Source organism: Pantherophis guttatus, chromosome 2, assembly GCF_059756535.1.
Source record: "Pantherophis guttatus breed Tessera chromosome 2, ASM5975653v1, whole genome shotgun sequence".
In the NCBI taxonomy this organism is placed as follows: Eukaryota; Metazoa; Chordata; class Lepidosauria; order Squamata; family Colubridae; genus Pantherophis; species Pantherophis guttatus.
In genome coordinates, this window is record NC_142064.1 from 221,666,620 (window position 1) to 221,691,050 (window position 24,431).

Genomic DNA, 24,431 nt, shown 5'->3' on the forward strand with positions numbered 1-24,431 from the left:
GATAGGAAGCTATGGAAATCAAATAATACTGATTCATGTAGTAGTGCTATCAGATACAATACAGATAGTCCTCAATTTAGAATGGCTCATGTAGTGATTGTTTGAAGTTATGATGGACCTTCTAAAAGCTACTTACAACCCAGTTCCAAAATTCTAGAACCAAAATGGCTACATTTTGCATGCTCTGCAATTGGCCAGCCTTTACAGCTGTTTGGACATGTCCTGCAGGCACTTGATTGTGATTTACAAAGTTTTTGCTGGGAAAACGGTATTTACTTCTGGTTTCTGGCAAAAATGGGGCCATGGTGAACAATGGATTTGCTTAATGACTGTGCTGCTTGCTTAGTAACTGTGGTGTTTGCTTAACAACCATGGCAAAAAAAGATGGTAAATTGGTCAATCACATGTGACCCACTTTATGACTGTCATGACTTATTCATAATTGTCAGGCTCAGTTACAGTTGTAAGTCAGGGATTTCCTGTATTCTTTGGGAACAGGAACCATATACTGATAAATAAGGCACTGAATTCAATTTCTATTTCTGTGAAAAAATTTTCCCACTTTTTTCTTCCATAATAATTTCTCTCCTCCACCTCCTCCTTCCCCCAAGCTATTTACACTTTTAATCTCTAATCCTAACTCATTTATATCAATCCATTAGGTAACAAATTGCTTAAATGGCAGAAATTATTTCTGACTTAAATTTATGAGGCTAGAAAAGAATGATCTGGAGTTTAGCGCAAATGCACTATTCTGTTTATTTTTTCAATGGTGATGTAGATTAATAGTATGTTGTGCTTCCTGAATAGCAGTGCTAATATCAGCAAAAGCTAGCAGAAGGGAGAATACTGGCAGAATTTGACTGTGCCTTTAGAAGTTGGGCTATTCAATAAAAGATGAAGTGTGTGATAGAATGGCCAAGTATATTCAATAACATTGATAGTTGCACAGTGATGATTCAGGGTTTCTACAGACATTGGACTGGGCATATGTTGGACAGGCTCTGGTATGGAGATAGATTAATTCACCTGTTCTCCTTACTCTTGCTTTGTTTTCCTATACTGGGATTACTAATTGTAATATTGCTCTGCTGTGAAACACCCGTAGAGGGTAAAGGAGTATGATCATCTCACAGCTTCAACCAGATGCAGGAACTGTTCATTGTCATTGCCATTTCTGCTACAATCCTCCAGATAGGATTGGGACATTTCCAACCCCCTTAGCTCTTTCTTATGCAGCTCCATGTATGAGTAGCACTTTGACAGGCTTGGGCATTTCATTGTGAGGCTAGCCTCTGTTGCCTGAATGCTGTGTTTCCCATTCTAAATCTATAATAGGGAGGAGCTATTGCAGTGGTAGTAGGAAATGCTAGTCTTGATTTACCCCAACTAGGGTTGCAGGTTTGAGGTCCTTACCATGCTTTTTTGTCAGCCTAATAGTCAGTCAATCAATCAATCAATCAATCAATCAATCAATCAATCACAGACTAGTAAACTGCTTTTACAGTTATTGCTCTCTTGCTGTATGTGAACCCTCAAAAAAAGTTTAAGTTTGGTTTAATCAAATAATTAATCTTTCTTTTTTCCCTGAATTTTAGATTGACTGGTTTAGATGTTATTTGCTTCACTGAGCTGGTGACATGATAAACGGAAGGGCATCTGTATTTATTTAGACTTTCAATGCTTTGCATATAAAGTAACTCCACTTAACTGAATTAACTTTAATTACAGCAAAGACAGGTTATGTAGCACATTTCTTTTGGGTCATTTGTGTGTCTATATATGTGTGTGTAAACTCCCCCCCCCCAGTACAGAAATCATGATGGATGAGACTAGTAACAAGGAAATAAATTGCAAGTAATGGTGTCTTTTGAAACAAGTCATTAGGGCAAAAGGACATAGTAGATAATGATTTTATATGCAGTTGCTTTCATTTTATCAAAAAGCATGGGTTTCTGCAAAAACCTGATAAGGCTAAAGTCATTTAAAGAAAATGGGTTGGAATGGGGATGGGCCTAATGAGATGGCATCAAATGCTTTTGAGGAGAGGCATCATAGACTTTCTGGACCAATCCATAGCTGTTTTTTCCTCCACAAATAGAGAACACTGTTTTATCTTTGAACATTGAAAATTGACAATGTTTTTTTTCTTAACTCTGTAAATTAACAAGGAATAACTGCTAATAGCAATATAACATTAGGAAATGAATTTGTTAGATACATTTGAAATGGCAAGGGAGAAGGAGCATATTTCTGTATATCTTAGCATATAGTTCCAATAGAAAGAGATATCTGTAACTCGGGGTTGAATTGTAGAGTTCTTGGAAGGTGTCTCTGTGCTTGATTGCTTGCTTGCTTGCAGTTACCATCATCATCAGTTATTTAGCTCAGAAATGAAATGCCTGCAAATAAACAACCAAGTCTAGAGAGCACCAAGAATTCTATATAGTTTATTCTCTGAATTTACATGTTTAAATTATATAAAGGTTTTTGCTTAAGACTTGAACAATCTTAGGTATTTAAAATATCTAATTACCTGTAAGTAGCCAACACCTAATCAAAATGCTTACAATTTATATTTAAATTTTCAAAGTTAAAGCAAAAAGTGGGATATAAAATTAATATTAAAGATGAGAAAAAAATCAGTGCACGTGCTGTTCAGTGAAACAAATGCTTACAGGTAATGCCAAATGTTTACAGGCAATGCATAAAAAGGAAAGTGCTCACTTTATAGCGTGGTTAAATTTTAAGTGTTCTGTCATTATGAAGAGTAAGATAAAAGAGGAAGGATTGAAGTTTGAGATAAAAGAAAAGGAATACTGTTTTCCTTTGAATATGCTAAAATTTCTAGCTAGCTGAAGAGCTATATGACTGGAAGAGGACAAAAACTACCACTATCTTTAAAAGGGGAAACAATAGTCAGGGATTACAGATCAACCAGTCTAACATTTATATCTGGGAAGTTTTTAGAACAGATTGTAAAACAATAATTCTATAAGGATCTTGATTTTTAAAATATTTTATTGCTTGATTTTTTTAGCCTATCTAAAATTCAGGTGATATACCTAATGTTCCTATCTTCTGTTTTTCCCATATCAACAAGCCAGTTTGGTGGATCTAGGGAAATTGACTGGCCCAAAGTAGTACCAAAGTGGGGCTAAGGTAGAGGCCTGGGTATGGTGACAACTTTCTCTTTATTTCAGCAAAACATTTGAAAAAAAATTCTCTGTGACATTCTGATTAACATGCTAGTTAAGTGTTCACTTAATAGTATGAAAATGTAGTTTTCCTTTTTAGTTCTCCCAATCAGTCATATTTGAAACTTGGAAACTGTCTAGACAAGTCTCTGTAGTTTTCCTGGCATGAACTTTCAGAAATTGATTATCTTTGCCTCCTTTGTAGGACTGAGAAGGTGACTGGCCAATGGTCACATAACTGGCTTTGAGCCCAAGGTGATACCAGAACTCATCTCCAAGTTTCTAGACTAGTGCCTTAACTACTACACCAAGTTGGATCTTAGTGGATACATAGCTAGCTAAAAATTGTCAGCAGCCCTAATAATCTGTAGAGTGAGTCTGTGATAACACAAAAAAGGAGTTAATAGACTCAGTCAACTAACCTCCACAACTTTAATTTTAACTCAGAACAGATCTGATCAGGCACCCAAACTAATTTTACCAAGTCATTTATGCTGTTAAAATACCTAAACCCAAGTAGTTAGACTGTTTTTCATTCTTAGTTCACCAAGAAAACTAGCTGTAAAATAAAACTGGTAGAGAATTAATTACTAAGGTCTGATGCGCACAATATACCCCCTAATAATAATTATTTACAATGTTTAAATCTGTTGCCTATTAGGCCAGTGGAGAAGAAGATAGTGTTTGAAAGGGTTTTTTTCTGGTTCAGAGGCCAAAGGGGTATTGGGCACTTATTGAAGAAAGTAGCAGGAAATACATACTCTCTGATTACTTTTGACTGGTGACTGTGATATGCCTGGCCAGAACTATTGGTAAGATTATTGATTCAGTTAATGACTTTCATGGCCCTGTGTCAGTGCTGACATCTTTAGATATGCAACTTCATATCCTATCTATCATAAAATCCTTGTCCAGGGAAACCAATAGGGCTTGTGCTGCTATAACCCATGACTTCTGCTATAACCTATGTCTAGACCATGGTCAACAGCATCCCTAGACTTCATCACTGATTTATGAAAATCTGGAGGGGCATACATATTTCTTGAGGCAGAATTAGTGCACAGTTCGAGGATTCTACAGGATTTGCGGCTTCTGCTCAAAGGGAAGATGGTATCTGTGATCAGGAAGGTTTACAAAATTTGTTCATTCAGTTTGTATAGCACAAAGTGTATTAGCCAATTTGTATAGTTACATTTTGTGTGCCAATTATATTTATTCCTTAATTGTGATGTACATCTCATAGTCACCTGTGCGGTAGTCATCTCTTGATTAAATTGTTGTAACATGCATGACATGGAACTGTCCATGAGTGTTTGGAAGTATAAACTGATCTAAAACAGTGGTGTATTGCAGTTTGATATACCACAATATGCCACTATTGCTATATGAGCAGAACTGGTTTTAAGTGGGTTTCTGGGTTCAATTCAAGATGTTAGTTGACCTCTAAAACCCTTTATGGGCTAGATTACTTATGGACTGCTTATCCCCAGTGGTTTCAGTTCATCCTTCTAGATCTGACAGAGTGGGTGTGCTTTAGTTCCCATTTGTGAAGCAGCAGCATCTTGTGGGCCCCAAGAAGCATTTCTTTTCTATCGTGGCTTCTGTTTTGTGGAGTAGTATCCCCTCCAAGATATAGCTAACCCTGATACTATTATGCTTTCAGAAGGCTGTGAAGATTTTGCTCCCCAATCAGTTGGGCTGGGATGTTGATGGAGGTCTAGCATGGCTGTGGTTTTGTCAATATGTTGACAATGTAATTTTTAGGGTCCTTAACCCAGTTTCTGAGCCACCTGGCTCTTTGTGGTGGCTTGTGTTATAATCTATTATTTATTTATTTATTATTAAATTTATCTTGGCATGGGGTTACTCTGGCAGATTACAATGGTAGAATTTAAATAATTAAAAAGTGTAAATATAAAACAATGAAACAGTAAAAATAAATAATGAAAATACTGTAATATGAATTAAAAGATGGCCAGGGAGGGAGCAGCATGTCCTGGGTGGATGGGGTCAGCTATTAGCGCCAATAACAATCTACAGTGGTTGAAAAAAATTCAATTTTCTCCACAACTGTTTTTATTGGGTATAGTTAAGGGTTTTACATTGGGTGAAACAAAATTGATATTGTATATGATAACAGCAGCAAGATTGTTGATAGGTAAATACTGGAAGAATGAAGCTTTGCCCACTATCGAGGAATGGACTTTGAAGATGGCCAGTTTTGCAGAGATGGCGAAGATTTCAGCATATTTAAAAGATTGTTCACAAGAGACTTATGAATGGGAATGGAAAAGGTGGATAGAATATGTTCAGAACAAATATCAAACTAGAAAGTATCAAATAGCTTTTATTTGAAAATAATGTATTGGAAATATTTTAATGTAATGAGGTAAAGAGAAAAATTATACAGGGGAGGGAGGGGTTTAAGTCTATATATAAGTGTTATATTAAGGGTTTTTTATGAGTATGAGTATATTATAGGGAAGTCTGGGGGGAGGGGAGGGTTAGGGAGGGTTAGGGAGGTTGGGAAGTCTGGGGGGGAGGTGGGGGAAAAAGGGGTGAAAATGTAATTGTAAAACTTTTGCAATAAAAAAAAAAAACAATCTACAGTGGTTATTGGACTAATATCCTATAGTCGTAAATATGTGTCAGTTGCCAAGCTCCCAAAATTAAGTAATGTGACTCGGGGGCGACATTTTGCTTCCTTTTGAAAACAGATTCTTGCCTGCCCACTGCCAGATGGTAAAAAATTATCCATTGTAATAGTTACTTATCTAGTGATAAGTCTTTAAAATTCAATATTTTTTTAATTAGAAACTTAGTGTTGGAAAGAACCTTAAAGATTTATTTTGCAGTAGTTTTTCTCCTTCCTCTGTGCCCACAAAGGGAAGAAGGCATGGCCCTGAGGGAAGGAGGAAGAGCCAGTCTCAAGGTAACAATCAGATAAAAGGAGCAAAGGGCCTGAGTATGGGCAAGAGTGAGTAAACTTCCCAGACAACTCCCCTGTAGTTCACACAAAAATAAAGGGGAGATTCTTAGCTTGGTCTTCCTTGATGAACTGATAGTGGCTGGTTTCATTTGGTATGGATCGGCAGAGAGACATTCACACTTGGCTGTCATTCCCTTTTTGTTTAACATCTACATGAAACTGCTGGGTGAGATCAATTATTGATTTGGGACCATTTAACATCAATATGCTGATGATACCCCATTGTACATATTAACCCTGAGCTGATCAAACAGTGCTGTCAAAATCTGGAGGCTGTGCTGGTCTGAATTGAGAGGAACAGAAATAGGCTCAATCCTGACAAGACTGAATGCCTGTGTTTATTTGGGCCATCCTGTTCTGGGGATATTCCATCACCGGTGTTTAATGGATCATACTTCCCCATTTGAGACTTCTATGTAATCTTAGGGACTTCTTGGACTCACAGCTCCTGCTCAAAGAGCAAGTGGCAACTATGGTTAAGTGGGCCTTTATACAACAAGTTCATTTAGTATCCCAATTGCTCCTGATTCCAAAGGTCTTTCACACAGTCATCTCCTGATCACCTTTTTATTGGATTATTATACAGGTAGTACTTAGGTGTTTAGGACCATAATTGACCCTGAAATTTCCTTTGCTAAGCAAGGCAGTTGTTAAGTGAGTTTTGCCCCGTTTTACAGGCTTGCTTTTCACAACTGCTAGGTGAATTGCTGCAGTTGTTAAATTAGAAACATGGTTGTTAAGTGAATCTGGCTTCCCCATTGACTTTGCTTGTCAGAAGATCACAAAAAGTGATCACATGATCCTGGACCACGGCAACCGTCATAAATATGAGCCAACTGCCAAGCAGGGTGGATAAAAATCAATGATTTTTTAAAAAAAATCAGATTTTTTTAATTTAAATCGGATTTATTTTAATAAAAAAATTTGGGGGTAAAAATCTATCATAAAATAGTTTTCTATTTAAGATACATAAATAATTTAGTTTATTCAGCATGAAATGGAGCTTAGTTATGTAGCATGAGGTTGTATATTCTGCAACACTGGGACTATCGGTGAGTCAACAGTGGGTCAAAGGAGTAGCAGAGATGACAGTTGCTCTTTAAAAATTATGATTTAAATTGAGTTGATATAAATCAAGCCTTTTTACTAGTGATTTAAATCATGATTTAAATTGTGATTTAAATCAACTCAATTTAAATCAAATCCACCCTGCTGCCAAGCATCTGAATTTTGATAGAATAGAATAGAATAGAATAGAATAGAATAGAATAGAATAGAATAGAATAGAATAGAATAGAATAGAATAGAATAGAATTTGTCTTGGTGCATATGCTCTCAGTGTACATAAAAGAAAAGATATGTTCATCAAGAATCATAAGGTACAACACTTAATGATAGTCATAGGGTACAAATAAACAATCAAATCATATTAGGAAACAGTCATTAACAATGTCATTAGTGGAAGGAGGTGGGTGATAGGAACAATGAGAAGATTAATAGTAGTGCAGACTTAGTAAATAGTTTGACAGTGTTGAGGGAATTATTTGTTTAGCAGAGTGATGGCGTTCGGGAAAAAACTGTTCTTGTGTCTAGTTGTTCTGGTGTGCAGTGCTCTATAGCGTCGTTTTGAAGGTAGGAGTTGAAACAGTTTATGTCCAGGATGTGTGTGTGTGTGAGGGCTCTGTAAATATTTTTACAGCCCTCTTTTTGACTCGTGCAATATACAGGTCCTCAATGGAAGGCAGGTTGGTAGCAATTGTTTTTTCCGCAGTTCTAATTATCCTCTGAAGTCTGTGTCTGTCTTGTTGGGTTGCAAACCAAACCAGACAGTTATAGAGGTGCAGGTGACAGACTCAATAATTCCTCTGTAGAATTGTATCAGCAGCTCCTTGGGCAGTTTGAGCTTTCTGAGTTGGTGCAGAAAGAACATTCTTTGTTGTGCTTTTTGGTGACATTTTTGACGTTAGGTGTCCATTTTAGATATTGCAATATGGTAGAACCTAGAAATTTGAAGGTCTCTACTGTTGATAGTGTATTGTCTAGTATTGTAAGAGGTGGAAGTATGGAAGGGTTTCTCCTAAAGTCTACCATCATTTGTACGGTTTTGAATGTGTTCAGTTCCAGATTGTTCTGGTCGCATCATGAGGCTAGTTGTTCAACCTCCCGTCATCATTGTGTCGAATGAGACCGATCACTGTTGTGTCATCTGTGAACTTCAGTAGTTTAACAGATGGATTGTTAGAGATGCAGTTAATGGTATATAGAGAGAAGAAAAGTGGAGAGAGCACACAGCCTGGGGGGGGGGTGGGGTTGGCTGTGCTAATTGTACAGGTATCTGATGTGATTCTGCTTAGCTTCACCTGCTGCTTCCTGTTCGTTAGGAAGCTTAGGATCCACTTACAAGTGTGTTCAGGTATCGCTAGCTGGTTTAGCTTAGTTAGAAGAATGTCTGGAATGATGATGTTGAATGCTGAACTAAAGTCTACAAAGAGGACCCTTGCGTAGGTCTTTGGAGATTCAAGCGTTGTAGGATGTAGTGCAAAGCCATATTAACAGCACATCTGTTGATCTATTTGCTCGGTATGCAAATTGCAGGGGGTCTAACAGCAGATCCGTGATGGTTTTCACGTGGGACAGCACTAGCCTTTCAAAGGTTTTCATGACTACAGATGTTAGAGCAACTGGTCCATAGTGATTCAGTTCCTTGATGGTGGGCTTCTTCGGCACTGGAATGTTAGTAGAGCAATTGAAGCAAGAAGGAACATAGCACATCTCTAGCGATTTATTGAAGATTCGGGTGAAGATGGAGGCCAATTGATCAGCACAGACTTTTAAGCAAGAAGGAGTTATCTTGTCTGGGCCTGGAGCTTTTCCTGGCTTTTGTCTGTGAAATAGGTCTTGCACTTCCCACAGCTGATCATCTCTTTGTTGGATTGCATTCACTTCTATTCTGTTATCTAGAAATTTATGTTTAAATTAGCCTTATTATTAACCTTTAATAAATTATATACCATCTGAATGATTGTCTTTCTTTTCTTCTTCACCCCAACTCTCCATCACTTCCCTGAGAGCACAATGCTGTCTCTCAGCAAAGTAGTAGTATTTATAGAAGTTTGTTTTAAAAAACAATGTAACTATTTGAAATTCTATTATGGGTGAAAGAGCTATAGTCATTTAGTATTATCACTTCATAACAGATATGTTTAAAATTAAAGCAAAAAGTGAAAGGAAACAAAAAGGAGCCTGGATAGCTCAGCAGACTAATGCATTGTAATTTAACTCCAGCTGTCTGCAATTAGTAAGTTTGAATCTCACCAGGCTCAAGGTTGACTCAGCCTTCCATCCTTTCTAAGGTAGGTAAATTGAGGACCCGGTTTGTGGGGGCAATAAGCTGACTTTGTATAAAATATACAAAAGTATGAAGGCTATTGCTTAACGCATTGTAAGCCGCCCTGAGTCTCCGGAGAAGGGCGACATATAAATCAAATTTTTTTAAAAAAATAATTAAGAATAAAGGTACTCTGTGAGAAAGGCTTTATCCATTAATGTCCTCCACCCAATTTTTTTTCACTTTCATTGACAAAATAAACATTGTGAAAGGAAAGAGCTTTTATAAAACATAGAATTAAAGAAAGTAAAATGTTTAATCCAAGATCACCCAATATTTTCACACCAAAACCTATTTACTTACATTGATGCCAATAAAAGAGAATATTTGTAGCTCAAGTTTGAAAAAAGAGCAAACTCCCACTTCCTTTTAACACTGATGATGTTACCTGGTTTGATAATGAAATGTCTTCAAGAAAACCATCAAAATCAGAAAGCACGAAGGACCCCACACTTACACTGTTTTCAACAGCAGTGTGTAATAAAGCATTAAACAGAGCAGTGCTTATACAAATATCCTGTTTGAACCATCAAAGCACTACATCTTATGGTAGGTTTAGTGTTGCAGCTTGAAGGGCCTCCCACATAAGCAGGCAGAGGTATGTGCAGATGATAGCTCCACAAGGAATGCCACTGAAACAAAATGTCAGTAGCTTCATTTTAGCATCAATTCTGGTGGAAATGTCATCTCTGTGTGCACACAATGTCCGACAATTTGCAGTAGAAGTGTGTTAAAAGTTTGAGGCATATTCATCTCTAAACACTTAAACAAATACAACCGCAATTTCAATTGGTAAGCAAAAAATATTTTAGATCAGACCCAAACAATGTCAGGGAATTCCTAGAAATCTGGCATTCTGACAAATCAGCCCTATCTACATACCATTTAATTTTAATTTGATGGCATAATAGAAAATAGAAAACATCCAAATTTATAATAATTTCAGAAATACTGAGCACATCTCCAGTCAATAAATTGCATATATGAATTGTTAGTGTATATTTTGGTTAGGCAGTAACATTCTGCTTATCCAGAAATAAATAATATTGGTGTAAACATTTTAATAAATGAAATATTTTATTTTTTGTTAGCTTTAAGTGAAGTCTGCATTAAGAACTAATATAGTCAAATATTACAGGGTGTAATTATTTTTATTACGTTTATTACCTATTATTACTTACTACCATCTATTATTTATGGAATTAAAGCTGAAATTTTCTACATTGAATTTTATTATAATTAATTGTAATTAATGATTACGTCACATTGTAGCTCGCAAAAAACTGTGTCAAATAATAGTATCTAATTTCTATAAGCAGAACAACATAGATTACATGCCAATAATAAAATTATAAAAATACAATAATAATGTAACAAAGTGTTTCCCCAAGACTTCTATTTCACTCCTGGAGGCTCATAACTTAAAAATATACATACTCCTGCACTTCAAAAATCTGAACAACACAAGTTGGTCTCTGAATTTTGCCCGACTGCCATTGTGGTTTACAGTCAGATGTTTTTATTAGATGACTTTTATTTTACTTTTTATCTATTATGGCAGTTTAAACCCAGTCTGAGTCAACTGAACTGTTAATTCTTTGAAATAGATATTACTAGAGCAATACAATGACTTTTCTCAATTGTACTGTACAAATATAGCACAAAATAAAGGTAGCTTTAAATATATACCGTATATATACCTCACATGGACTCAGAATTCAGGGAAAAACCCCTTAGGGATCCTTCCCTGAGCGTGTAATTAGTTGGCCACCTTTTCACCGGAAGTAATTCTCTTATATTTCAATTTAAAAGCCTAGTCCACATTGCTCTTAGTACATTAATTGGTATGGGGTGTTTTTTGTTTTGTTTTTAAATGATCATCCAATTCACTTGTACAGCCAGTATTTCCATCGCCTTCTTGTAAGCTATAATTTTTAAGTCCACCTTAAAATCCATTTCAAGTGTCTTCAAAGGAGTTTGTTCATCTTCAGTAACAAATTTTAATCCCAGTTAAAACAGTTTCCACAGAGTTCAAAAGTTTCCTTTAAAGAAGCCATCATGTGCTTTAGTAATCAACTATCAAAGGCTTGTTTTACATTGAAATGTAAGCAAAAGACTTTTTCACACATGAAATAATCTAATTAGTTTCAAAATCTTTCTTTAAATCAGTTTCACAAAGCCTTAGCATGTAAACTATATATAAACAACTTTAAAGTCTAAAGTAACTCTTTTTGCTGTTTATTGCCAATAGTTGCCGAAAAAATGAAGATCTTACAAAGGTGAAAAGGCATAGTTTCTTTTCTATTAAATGGATTGTAGTTCCAAAGGTTTTTCAATCTTAAAGAAGCTGTACAAAAAAAAAATTCCTAAGCAATTAAAAAGATGAGCTTTGGTCAAGGCTACATTTACAGTATGTCACAGAAGTGAGTACACCCCCTCACATTTTGTAAATATTTAAGTATATCTTTTCATGTGACAACACTGAAGAAATGACACTTGGCTACATTTTAAAGTAGTGAATATATAGCTTGTATAACAGTATAAATGTGCTGTCCCCTCAAAATAACGCAGCACACAGCCATTAAAGTCTAACCTGCTGGCAACAAAAGTGAGTACACCCCTAAGTGATAATGTCCAAATGCGGCCCAAAGTGTCAATATTTTGTGTGACCACCAATTTTTTCCAGCACTGCCTTAACCCTCTTGGGCATAGAGTTCACCAGAGCTTTACAGGTTGCCTCTTCCACTCCTCCATGATGACGTCATGGAGCTGGTGGATGTTAGAGACCTTGTGCACCTCCACCTTCTGTTTCAGGATGCCCCACAGATGCACAATAGGGTTTAGGTCTAGACATGCTTGGCCAGTCCATCAGCTTTACCCTCAGCTTCTTTAGCAAGACAGTGGTCATTTTGGAGGTGTGTTTGGGGTCGTTATCATGTTGGAATATGCCCTGCGGCCCAGTCTCCAAAGGGAGGGGATCATGCTCTGCTTCAGTATGTTACAGTACATGTTGGCATTCATGGTTCCCTCAATGAACTGTAGCTCCCCAGTGCCGGCAGCACTCATGCAGCCCCAGACCATGACATTCCCACCACCATGCATGACTGTACACAAGACACACTTGTATTTGTACTCCTCACCTGGTTGCTGCCACACATGCTTGACACCATCTGAACCAAATAAGTTTATCTTGGTCTCATCGGACTACAGGACATAGTTCCAGGAATCCATGTCCTAAGCCTGCTTGTCTGCAGCAAACCGTTTGCGGGCTTTCTTGTGCATCATCTTTAGAAAAGGCTTCCTTCTGGGACGAGAGCCCTGCAGACCAATTTGATGCAGCGTGCGGTGTATAGTCTGAGCGCTGACAGGCTGACCTCCCATCCCTTCAACCTCTGCAGCAATACTGGCAACACTTATATGCCTATTTCCCAAAGCCAACCTCTGGATATGTCTCAGAGCACAGGCACTCAAACTTCTTTGGTCGACCATGGCGAGGCCTGTTCTGAGTGGAACCTGTCCTGTTAAACTGCTGTATGGTCTTGGCCACCATGCTGCAGCTCAGTTTCAGGGTCTCGGCAATCTTATAGCCTAGGCCAGGGGTGGGCAATTGTGGCTCTTTTACAACCTTGGACTTCAACTCCCAGAATTCCTGAGACAGCTAAGCTGTCTCAGGAATTCTGGGAGTTGAAGTCCACAGGTTGTAAAAGATCCACAATTGCCCACCTCTGGCCTAGGCCATCTTTATGTAGAGCAACAATTCGTTTTTTCAGATCCTCAGAGAGTTCATTGCCATGAGGTGCCATGTTGAACTCGCAGTGACAGGTATGAGAGAGAGAGAACAATATCACTAAATTTAACATACCTGCTCCCCCTTCACACCTGAGACTGTGTAACATTAATGTGTCATATGACACCAGGGAGGAAAAATGGCTACTTGGGCCCCATTAGAACATTATCACTTAGGGGTATACTCACTTTTGTTGCCAGAAGTTTAGACATTAATGGCTGTGTGCTGCGTTATTTCGAGGGGACAGCACATTTACACTGTTATACAAGCTGTATACTCACTACTTTACATTATAGCCAAGTGTCATTTCTTCAGTGTTGTCATATGAAAAGATATACTTAAATATTTATAAAATGTGAGGGGGTGTACTCACTTCTGTGACATACTGTATGCCTCAGAGCATGATGGAACCCATTATACCCAGCTGATCACAAGCGAGTGCAAAAACATCAGTTTCTGCTGCCTGCTTACAAAAATCAGCCTTCTGCTTGCTGCTTCTGCTTGCTGCTGACTGGCTGACTGGCTAGTTCAAATGAGCAGCTTCAGGGATTGGGGTCAGCCAATCAATGCGGAGCTTGTTTCCTTTGTCTCACTGGGCTCCACAAAGCAATTGTGGGGACCCCAGGGGATCATGAGGTATCTCAGTAGATTGGGGAAGGCCTTGGGTGGCCTGCTCCAACACCAGGCTCCATATGGTCTTCCCCATCCTGAGATACCTCATGTGCATTTAACGACCTGAACATTCGATTGCTGAATGCATTGGGGAAAGCAGGGAGTGATCACTTTCATTTAATACGATTCAATCAAACAGAACCTTGGGTTACGAATGTAATTGGCAGGCTCTATTACATTTATAACTTGAGGATTACCTGTAATTCCTTAGATCATATGAAAATATGAAATTTAATTTGTCCTGAATGATAAGCCTATTTTAATTTACATTTTAAACTTATTTAGTATTATGAAGATATAGTCATATTCTACAAAATGCTTATGTTTTAATAAACATTATTCTAATACTACAAATGAAATAGTTTATAGATATAGATAAGTGTTGATTTTTAGGATTTACCTTTTACCTTACCATACTGGTTCAGAATTTATTCTATTTCTAAATTGATCTATTTAGAAATAGTCCAAATAACTCATTTCTTTTACCTTCAAATCAGCAAGTCAAACCAGCAAACTTTAAAAAATAATGCTATGTTTACATGAAGATAGGAGAAAACTATACATTATTTAATTAGATTTCTTATTAGGTGATACGAAAGAGTACCTGTGTGCATTTATAAAATAGTAGGCATCAATACCTAAAAGGCCAACTATTACGTAGCTTCCCATCATGTACTCTAGATTCTATAATGTTCTCTCTTAGCTTAACTTTAATGTTTTTCTAGACTGAAAGGTAAATTGCAAAGACTGGGCTTTGTTCGATTTAATTTTACTTATCCAAAATTATATAGCCACTCAGCCAACTCTGGGTGGCTAATATAAAATTAACTTAGGATCTCCTTTGTTTTTATTTACTACAAGATTTTACATCCCAGAAGGAAGTTTATTTTTCAAAATGTTAGATTCTGTTTCTTTACAGCATGCAAACTTTTTGTTAATCAGTATTCAGTGACTTTTTAAATTACAGCTTTCAAAAGATTTTAAAAATCAGATGTGACAAGACCATATTGGAAACCAAGTATGTGTGTACATAACTGTCCATATACAATACACACTGAACTCCTGTGTTTATTAGCTTCAAACATATTTATATTATGTCCTATATGTTAAAATTTTAAAAGAGATTTGATATTTAACTTATGTAATCATTTTCCATCCTGTCTTTTGCAACTTAAGCATTCCACCAGGAATATGAGTAATTAATTGGAAACAGAGGCAACTAAATAAGGGTGCGGTCTTTCCAATTATACAGTTCTTAGTGCAAAAACGCAACTTAGAACATCTTGAAAATGATGTGTTTCTTTAACTGAATAATTTCCCTTATAACCAAAACAAAAATACTTAGAGAACAAGATTTTACTCCTTTATGACAAATAATTCTTAAAGAGAAGAACTATAATTCCTTGATATATTTTTGCTACCCAATAAGGAAAAAATCCCTAAAAACTGGGTACTGTGTTCATGGGACATTTTTTATAAGAACTTTATAAATAGTTTGTGGAATAACTACTTTCCCCCTTTTATGCTGTTTCATATAACAAATATACCTATTACCTATTTTCAGCACAAACAAATAAGGTGATATAAAATGGTCATATGATTCAAAGAAAGCAATTATCTCTTAATATTTAAATATTTACATAATACTTAGAAGACTGATTAATATTTTAGAAAAAAAGATGGAGAAATATAAAATCCTGCAGATGGGGTAATTAGTGAAATGAACATCATTGAAAATAACCTGGTTGTTGTAGTACATAACAAATTGAACAAAAGACAGCAGTATGATGCAGCTGATAATAAGACATACTGATATGTATAAACAGAAGAATGGAAAGTAATTGTCTCTCTCTAGTTTGCTTGAATAAGCCTCACTTAGTATACCATACCCAATTCTTGGCACTGCTATCTAAAAAGGATGTTAACAAATTGCATTTACAGCTGTTTACAGCATCCTGTGATCATGTGACCATGCTTTACAATGTTTGCTAGAAACCTGCATTTATTTCCGTTTTTTGGCAAAACAAAACAAAACCATTCGTAGCAACCACTGCAAAGCTGGTTGTAAAATCAGGTGCAGTCACACGGTGACCTTCTTAATCACCAGCATGACTTACAACCATAGTTTTGGCCTTAATTATGATCGTAAGTTAAGGACTACCTGTAAAAAAAAATGGAATATACATAAAAATATTATAGTCAATGAAAGACCTATTTTCCAGAACGCTGCTACTACACTCCAGCATTGGGAAAATCCTCTTATCTGACAGCAACTGAGAGAACTTTTTTTACACTTTATCTACCTACTCTGTGCTCTCTCCACGCCCCCTTTTGCACCCGAATCTCCAGTCTTTCTCTCAGTTGCTGACAGACTGAGAGGGTTTTCTCTGTGCTCTGAGTATTGCGGTAGGCCTTTTGGTTATTTTTGATTAGCCCCCTTTTTTTGTTGTCTTGTTGCTGTATTGGTCTTAGGTCAGGTTTAGGTCTAATTCTCCTGGGAATCAGCCAGCTGGTAGTCGGTTGCGTGCCCAGGGATCTGGGTCGTGCCGGCTTTCGCGCTTCCGCGCTAGCTGCTGCCGGCTTCTGTCCCTTCGGGGTGGATCCGGCCGGATTTTCACTGCCGGTAAAGTCGGGGCTGAGCAGATCGCTCCCCGACCACCGGGTAGACTTTGAAGCCGCAGCGAGGAGGCTGACAAGGAGCGGCTACCGGCGCCCCTCACGTTGTGGCGTTGCTTATCCAGCGGCCGTCCCGTCAGGCTTCTGCGGGCGGCGCTGAGGCGTTCGGCTTAATTGGATTCGGCTCGACCTCCGTGAGTGTTTGCCGAGGGGGGGTGCGGCGTGGCTTTCGGTTGCTCGCCACCCTCCCGCCGTGGGGCAGCCGGCTGGGGCATCAAGTTGCTTATCCAGCGGCCGTCCCGTCAGGCTTCTGCGGGCGGCGCTGAGGCGTTCGGCTTAATTGGATTCGGCTCGACCTCCGTGAGTGTTTGCCGGGGGGGGGTGCGGCGTGGCTTTTGGTTGCTCGCCACCCTCCCGCCGTGGGGGCAGCCGGCCAGGGCGTCATTCCCCAGTGACGACCGTGTGCAAGCGGCACCAGGGGGAAAGTGCCCAGTCATTCTCGTGGGCGCGGGCAGGCTGCCATTTTTACTCCTACGCCACCAACGCGCGGCCGCCATTTTGGGCAAGGGCGGCTGCCATTTTGGATTGACTAGAGCAGCGCGGACCCTAAGTAAAGGGCCGCAGCTTCTTTTCTGGGGCCTCGCTTACTGAACTTCAGTCCCGGCCGGGACATTACCTCAGTAAAGAAAAAGTGGGGGGGGGCGTTTATGGTTATCGCTCACCCCTTGGTCGCCCCTTTGTGTAGGGCCTATCCCCAGACCTGGGCAGAGAGTGGGGTGCCCCCTTAATTGACTTGGCAGGAGTCCCATCACCTCTAGTGGAATTTGGATCATAACCAGTATATTCAGACAATTTTTAATCAATTCTCCTTTGATCGTTGAACCAATCAGTTTATTAATCTATCAATTCATCAAGCAATCAATTAATCAATCAAGCAACAATCAATCAACTATTCGTTAATTAATTCATATTTCTCATATTTTAATTTGTTTTTTTCTCTATAAATCAATCAATTAATCAATAAATATTTATTAGCCTGCCTACTGGGTCTCGCTCGAGGCGTTTTCACCATGGAGGACTGTTCATTCTCCTCAGATTGTGATCAGGAGGTTAGCCCTGTCAGATCCACTAAGTCCCGCAAGAAACAGTCGGGCAAACGTTCTGCATCTAGCGGTCACAAGTCCCGCCTTTCCAAAACCTCCGCTGCAGCTGATAAGGACGCTCTCAGGCGTCATAAGGCGTTAGAAAAACGATGTGAGAAAGCCAAGCAAGCATCAGCTTCATTACACGGTTCTGATACGGCTTCCGCCCAGCAGGCTGTTCCTGTTCCTGATGGGTCGGAGCGAAGGGAAGCCCGATCCGCTTCCTTGGCTTGGCAGAAGGGTGTGTCCCAGTCGATGCCTGATATTTCTGTAGCGGGCTTGGAAGCCTTCCCTCCGCCTCGGCGCCATCATTCGGCCACCTTCACGGCCACAGCCGCGGACCTCCGATCTGCGGACAACCCTCCACCTCCATCACAATTCGACTTCCAGACGATGTTATCTACGGCGTTAGCTTCGATTATGGCGGCTGGAGCACAAACAGCGGCCCAGACACCCGCGGCAGGAACATCTTCAGGCAGGCTGACCACTTCGGGGTCCCGCAGGGCTCGCTCTCCCTCCTCTCGAGAGTCTGTTTCGTCTGAGGGTTCGTGCCATGACGAGGAGGGCCCTGAAGACCTCGAATTCTCCGAGGATGAAGGACTGGTACCTGACACTCCGGCCTTCATGGGCTTGTTTCGCCCGCATTATTTAAGTCTCTCCTGCGTAAGGCTCGTTTGACTACTAACTTGGGTTCGGTGGGAGCACAACCCCCGACAATCCCGTCTGAGACCGGTCCTCATGGTGCCTTATTTAAACAAGTCAAGCAGGAAAAGGACTTTATTCCGTGCCCTCAACTGTTCACGGATGTGCTACTGGCACCTTGGGCCCAACCAGGTTCGTCCACTGCGCCAAGCAATCTAGACAAGCAGTTTTTCTGTGTGGCGCCCGGGCTTGAGGCCATGTTGGTCTTGCCCACAGTGGATGCGCCGGTGGCGACCCTCACGTCTCATTCCATCGTTTCAACTGACCCGCTGGAGGGTCTAAAAGCAGAAGACAGGCGCACCGAATTGGCCTTTCGTAGATCACATCAGGCCTGTTAGAACTGCCAGGGCTACTTCGTTTTTCCAGAAGGGCCTCCTTGATCTGGTTGCGGCAACTTCAGGAACGGCTCCCTCCTGAGGATTCCCGTTTGCGTCACGATATTAATAAGGTCATTGCTGCCACTGAATACTCGGCGGACGCTTCATTGAACTCTGTAAAGTTTGCATCGCGGGCGTTGACGACATCTGTCACGTCGCGACGTCCTTTCTGGCTACGGCCGTGGAAGGCCGACGTTAAGACCAAATGGAAGTTGGCAGCGGCCCCGTATAAAGCCCCAAACCTATTTGGCACTGCTTTGGAGCCGGTCCTTGTCGAGGACAAAGAACAGGTGTTATACTCCATACACGCGGCGTCAGCCCTTTCATTCCTACTCGGGGCGGGGAGGCCCCCCCTTCTTACCGGCAGTCATTCCAAAGTCCAGACCGTTTCTCAGACAGGCAGCTTTTCAGGGAGCGGGGCAGACCTCAGTCCGCTTCCAAACACCCCTATCGTGGGTCCACTTCCAGGCCCTTTAGAAGGGGCAAATGACTCACCGACTCCGGGACCAGTGGGGGGTCGGCTCCAGGCCTTTTGTCATCAGTGGACCCGGTCCTCTCCGGACGAGTGGACGCGTCGCACAATTTCAGAGGGACTCGCGATAGAATTCACAGAGAGGCCTCCATGACGGTTCATCCAGTGTCCAGTTCCCCTGACGACAGATTCGCACAGCTTGATGGTGCAGGAGATAGCACACCTACTGGAGATCAACGCGATAGAACCGGTTCCATTAGACCAACAGGGGACCAGTTTCTATTCGGTCCTGTCTTTGGTCCCCAAAACTTCTGGCGGGGTCAGAGGTATCCTCAACCCCAAGGATTTGTACTGAGCGGTACGTTACCGTCGTTTCAAGATGCACTCTCTTCGGTCCATTCTGGCATCAATTCGCCAGGGAGCCCTGATGCAGTCGGGGGATCTACGAGAGGCCTACCTGCATGTCCCAGTGCTTCCTTCGCATCGGCAGTTTCTGTGATTCGAGTATGCGGGCAAGCATTACCAGTACTGTGCGATGCCGTTCGGACTTTCTTCGGCTCCCTGGTCTTTCACCAAGCTGGTAGCAGTATTGGCCGCCTCTTTCAGTGCCGTCCCGGTGAGAGTGTGGTGTTACCTGGACGACATTCTAATCCTTTCAGCGTCCAGGGTACAAGCAGAGCGAGACAGGGACAGGGTGCTTTCGGCCTTCCGGAAGCACGGTTTCTCCATCAATCTGGACAAGAGCCAGCTCGTCCCCAAGACCTCAAGTTTACATCTCGGGACCTTCATAGACTCCGAGAAAGGTCAGGTTTTTCTGTCCTCAGAAAGGGTGGAGAGCATCAAGTCACTTTTAGACCAAGTACTGGCCCAGAGGAAAGTACCTCTCTTGAATCTTTCGAGCCTGTTGGGGAAGATGGTCTCGTGTTTCCGCATTGTCCCGGGGGCACGCAGACGTCCCCGCCCGCTGCAATGGCTACGCCTCCCGTTCCAGAGGACCGGCAGTCCCAACACGTCAAGAAAAGTCCTCGTGCCTCCACAAGTCGGACTTTCACTACGTTGGTGGAGATCGTCGGCCATCCTGCGGGGGGTGCACCTTTCTGGAACTGGACCGGGTCGTGATCACCACCGATGCCAGTCTCCATGGCTGGGGGGGCCCACCTGGGTGCCCAGGTGGGCCAAGGACAATGCTCTCCAGAGGAACGTGTACAGAGTATCAACCTCTGGGAACTTTGAGCCATTCGCCTCGCCCTCCTGCATTTCCGGACGATGGTTTTGGGTCGACATGTCCTGATACTCACGGACAATACATCCGCCAAAGCGCACATAAACCGGGAAGGGGGGACGGGGTCACAGACATTGATGCTCGAGTCGGTACGTCTGTTCAATTGGGCGGAGAGACATCTGGAGTCTATCCTCGCAGATCACATTTCGGGGAAGGCCAACACAAGGGCAGTTTGGCTCAGCGGGGAAGTGATCGACCAGGCCGAATGGCAACTGCTTCCCAGTTTGTTTCAGGAGATCGCTCTTCGCTTTGGACGACCGCTGGTGGATCTATTCGCCAGTCCGACCAACGCCCGGCTTCCCCGGTTCATCACTCGGTATCTGGCTCCAGCGGCGGAAGACTCAAACGCTCTGCGGTGTCGTTGGCCAGCGGGTCTGCTATACGCTTTCCCTCCCATCACGTTAATTCAGCAGGTAGTCCGGAAGATGATAGCAGAGGGGCGGAGATGTAACTGGTGGCACCACATTGGCCGCGCAGGCCGTGGTTCACGGATCTTGTGGAACTTCAGTGGCAGACCCGTGGGTGATCCCTCCACATTGGATAGTGCTGTGTCAGGGAGCCATTCGTCATCCAGAGCCCCAGTGGCCGCAGTTGGCCGTTTGGCATTTGGCCGCGTCATCCTGAAGAAAGGCTGATTGCCAGCTACGGTGATTGGTACGATTCATTCGGCCCGGTGGCCATCCACGACGAGGATCTACGAAGCCTCCTGGAGAGCATTTTGCCGTTGGTGGGCGACTGCTCATGTGGATCCTACGTCTGCGTCGATACAGGATGTCCTCATCTTTCTGCAAGCAGGTTTGGGATTTATCTCTGGTTTTGCAGGCCCTCACGTTGTCCCCGTTTGAGCCACTTGTCTCCATCTCCCTTAAGTTTTTTGTCGTTCAAAGTTGCTTTCCTGCTGGCGATCACGTCGGCTAGGCACATTTCTGAGCTCGCTGCATTGTCAGGTCAGGAAAGACTTGTGCATTTTTCATGCTAATACGGTGGTCCTGCGGATGGACCCTGCCTTCATGCCCAAAGTTAATTCGTGGTTTCATCGGGTGCAGGAGTTGGTTCTGCCGGATTTCTGTCCCTCGCCGAGGCATCACCGCGAGGTTCTTTGGCATACTCTGGACGTGCGCAGGGCCTTGTGACGTTATATGCGTAGGACAGCGTCGTTCCGGTAGGCGGAACCCCTTTTTGTTTCGTTCCATCCTGCGTCCATTGGTCAGAAAGTGTCGTCGACCACGATAGGTCGTTGGATTATGGCCTATATCGTTTCTGTTTATGAGAATCAGCGTCGCCCGGTTCCTGGGAATATTTTGCCTCATTCGACTCGGAGTGCGGCTACTTCGGCCGCCTGGGCTACCCAGGCTTCCGTATTGGACATTTGTAGGGCGGCTACCTGGACCTCTTTGTCGCCATTCATAAGACATTATGGGATTGATGCTTACGCCTCGGCTGAGGCGTCATTTGGGCGACGGGTGTTACAAGCAGTGGTGTCTGGGTCTACTGAAGGGGCTAGCATTTGCCCGACCCTGGGAGTTAGGCTTGGGTATGTCCCAATGCTGGAGTGTAGTAGCAGCGTTCTGGAAAATGGACATTGACTTACCTGAATGTCCTTTTTCGGAACGCTGCGTATACACTCCATTTCCCTCCCTCTTTATTTGTTGGCTTGTGGTTGTTTTGTGTTGATGAATTTTGTTGTGGTTCACCTTTTGTGTCTTCGTTCAAGACTGGAGATTCGGGTGCAAAAGGGGGCGTGGAGAGAGCACAGAGTAGGTAGATAAAGTGTAAAAAAAGTTCTCTCAGTTGCTGTCAGATAAGAGGATTTTCCCAATGCTGGAGTGTATACGCAGCGTTCCGAAAAAGGACATTCAGGTAAGTCAATGTCCATTTTAAAAAAGCAAAAAACCCGGGGGTGGGGGTGGGGGGGGGCAAGAGCCACAATAGATAAAGATTCTCAAAAAATGACATTTTTAATCAATGGGACCAGAAAATGATTTTTGATTGTTTTTCACACTTACAACTATTGAAGCACCCCCATGGTCACATGATCAGTCAGGCCAGAAATGTATTAACAAGGGAGATCAGAGCAGCAAAAAGAAATTATTCTGAAAATCTAAAGAATCAGTTCTCAACAAATGAACCAGCAAATGTGGAAAACTCTTAAAAATATCACCGGCTACGGCAAACCACCTTCCCAGGCTGAAGGAAAGCTCCAGGCCCAGAGAAGATAACTCCTTCTTGCTTAAAAGTCTGTGCTGATCAATTGGCCTCCATCTTCACCCGAATGTTCAATAAATCGCTAGAGATGTGCTATGTTCCTTCTTGCTTCAAATGCTCTACTAACATTCCAGTGCCGAAGAAGCCCACCATCAAGGAACTGAATCACTACGGACCAGTTGCTCTAACATCTGTAGTCATGAAAACCTTTGAAAGGCTAGTGCTGTCCCACTTGAAAACCATCACAGATCTGCTGTTAGACCCCCTGCAATTTGCATACCGAGCAAATAGATCAATAGATGATGCTGTTAATATGGCTTTGCATTACATCCTACAATACTTGAATTTCCAAAGACCTACGCAAGGGTTCTCTTTGTAGACTTTAGTTCAGCATTCAACACCATCATTCCAGACATTCTTCTAACTAAGCTAAACCAGCTAGCGGTACCTGAACACACTTGTAGGTGGATCCTAAGCTTCCTAACAAACAGGAAGCAGCAGGTGAAGCTAAGCAGAATCACATCAGATACCTGTACAATTAGCACAGTCCGCCCCCCCAAGGCTGCATGTTCTCTCCACTTTTCTTCTCTCTATATATCAATGACTGCATCTCTAACAATCCATCTGTTAAACTACTGAAGTTCACAGATAACACAACAGTGATTGGTCTCATTCGACACAATGATGATGGGAGGTTGAACAACTAGCCTCATGATTTTTATCAGGTTCGCCTGATACGCCAGTTACGCCCCTTTCTAGATCGGGACTCCCTACGCACAGTCACTCAGGCACTCGTCACTTCCCGCCTGGACTACTGCAACGCTCTCTACATGGGGCTCCCCCTGGGGTGCACCCGGAGGCTCCAGCTGGTCCAGAACGCGGCCGCGCTGGGGATTATGGGGGCGACGAGGCGCTCCCATGTGACACCTCTCCTGCGCAAGCTGCACTGGCTCCTGGTGGTCTTCCGGGTGCGCTTCAAGGTGTTGGTGACCACCTTTAAAGCGCTCCATGGCTTAGGGCCGACGTATCTACGAGACCGCCTTCTGCCACCAATAGCCCCCCACGGGCCAGTACGCTCGCACAGAGTGGGCCTCCTCAGGGTGCCGTCCGCCAGACAATGTTGGCTGGCGACCCCCAGGGGGAGAGCCTTCTCTGTGGTGGCGCCCACCCTCTGGAACAACCTCCCCCCAGAGATACGTACAATAACAGACCTCCGGATTTTTCGTCGGGCCCTGAAAACCTATTTATTTCAACTAGCTGGGCTGGCTCGAGTTAAATTTTAAATTGATTTTAAATTGGGTTGTTTTAATTTACGGCCAAAATATTTAATTATTTTAAACTGCTTTTAAATTTTGTATGTTCTGTTTTTTACTTTGGCTGTTCACCGCCCTGAGTCCTATTGGAGAAGGGCGGTATAGAAATGGAAACAAACAAACAAATAAATAAATAAATGATGCTACCAGAACAATCTGGAACTGAACACACTCAAAACTGTACAAATGATGGTAGACTTTAGGAGAAAACCTTCCATACTTCCACCTCTTACAATACTAGACAATACAGTATCAACAGTAGAGACCTTCAAATTTCTAGGTTCTACCA

At 42.0% G+C, this 24,431-nt stretch overlaps 1 protein-coding gene across 33 annotated transcripts in view; it reads left to right on the forward strand.

Moving 5' to 3' along the window:
• The window catches only part of SLMAP (sarcolemma associated protein), an 87,164-nt gene that overhangs the window by 11,791 nt on the left and 50,942 nt on the right, over positions 1-24,431 (forward strand). The gene's annotated exons all lie outside the window — the stretch shown is intronic.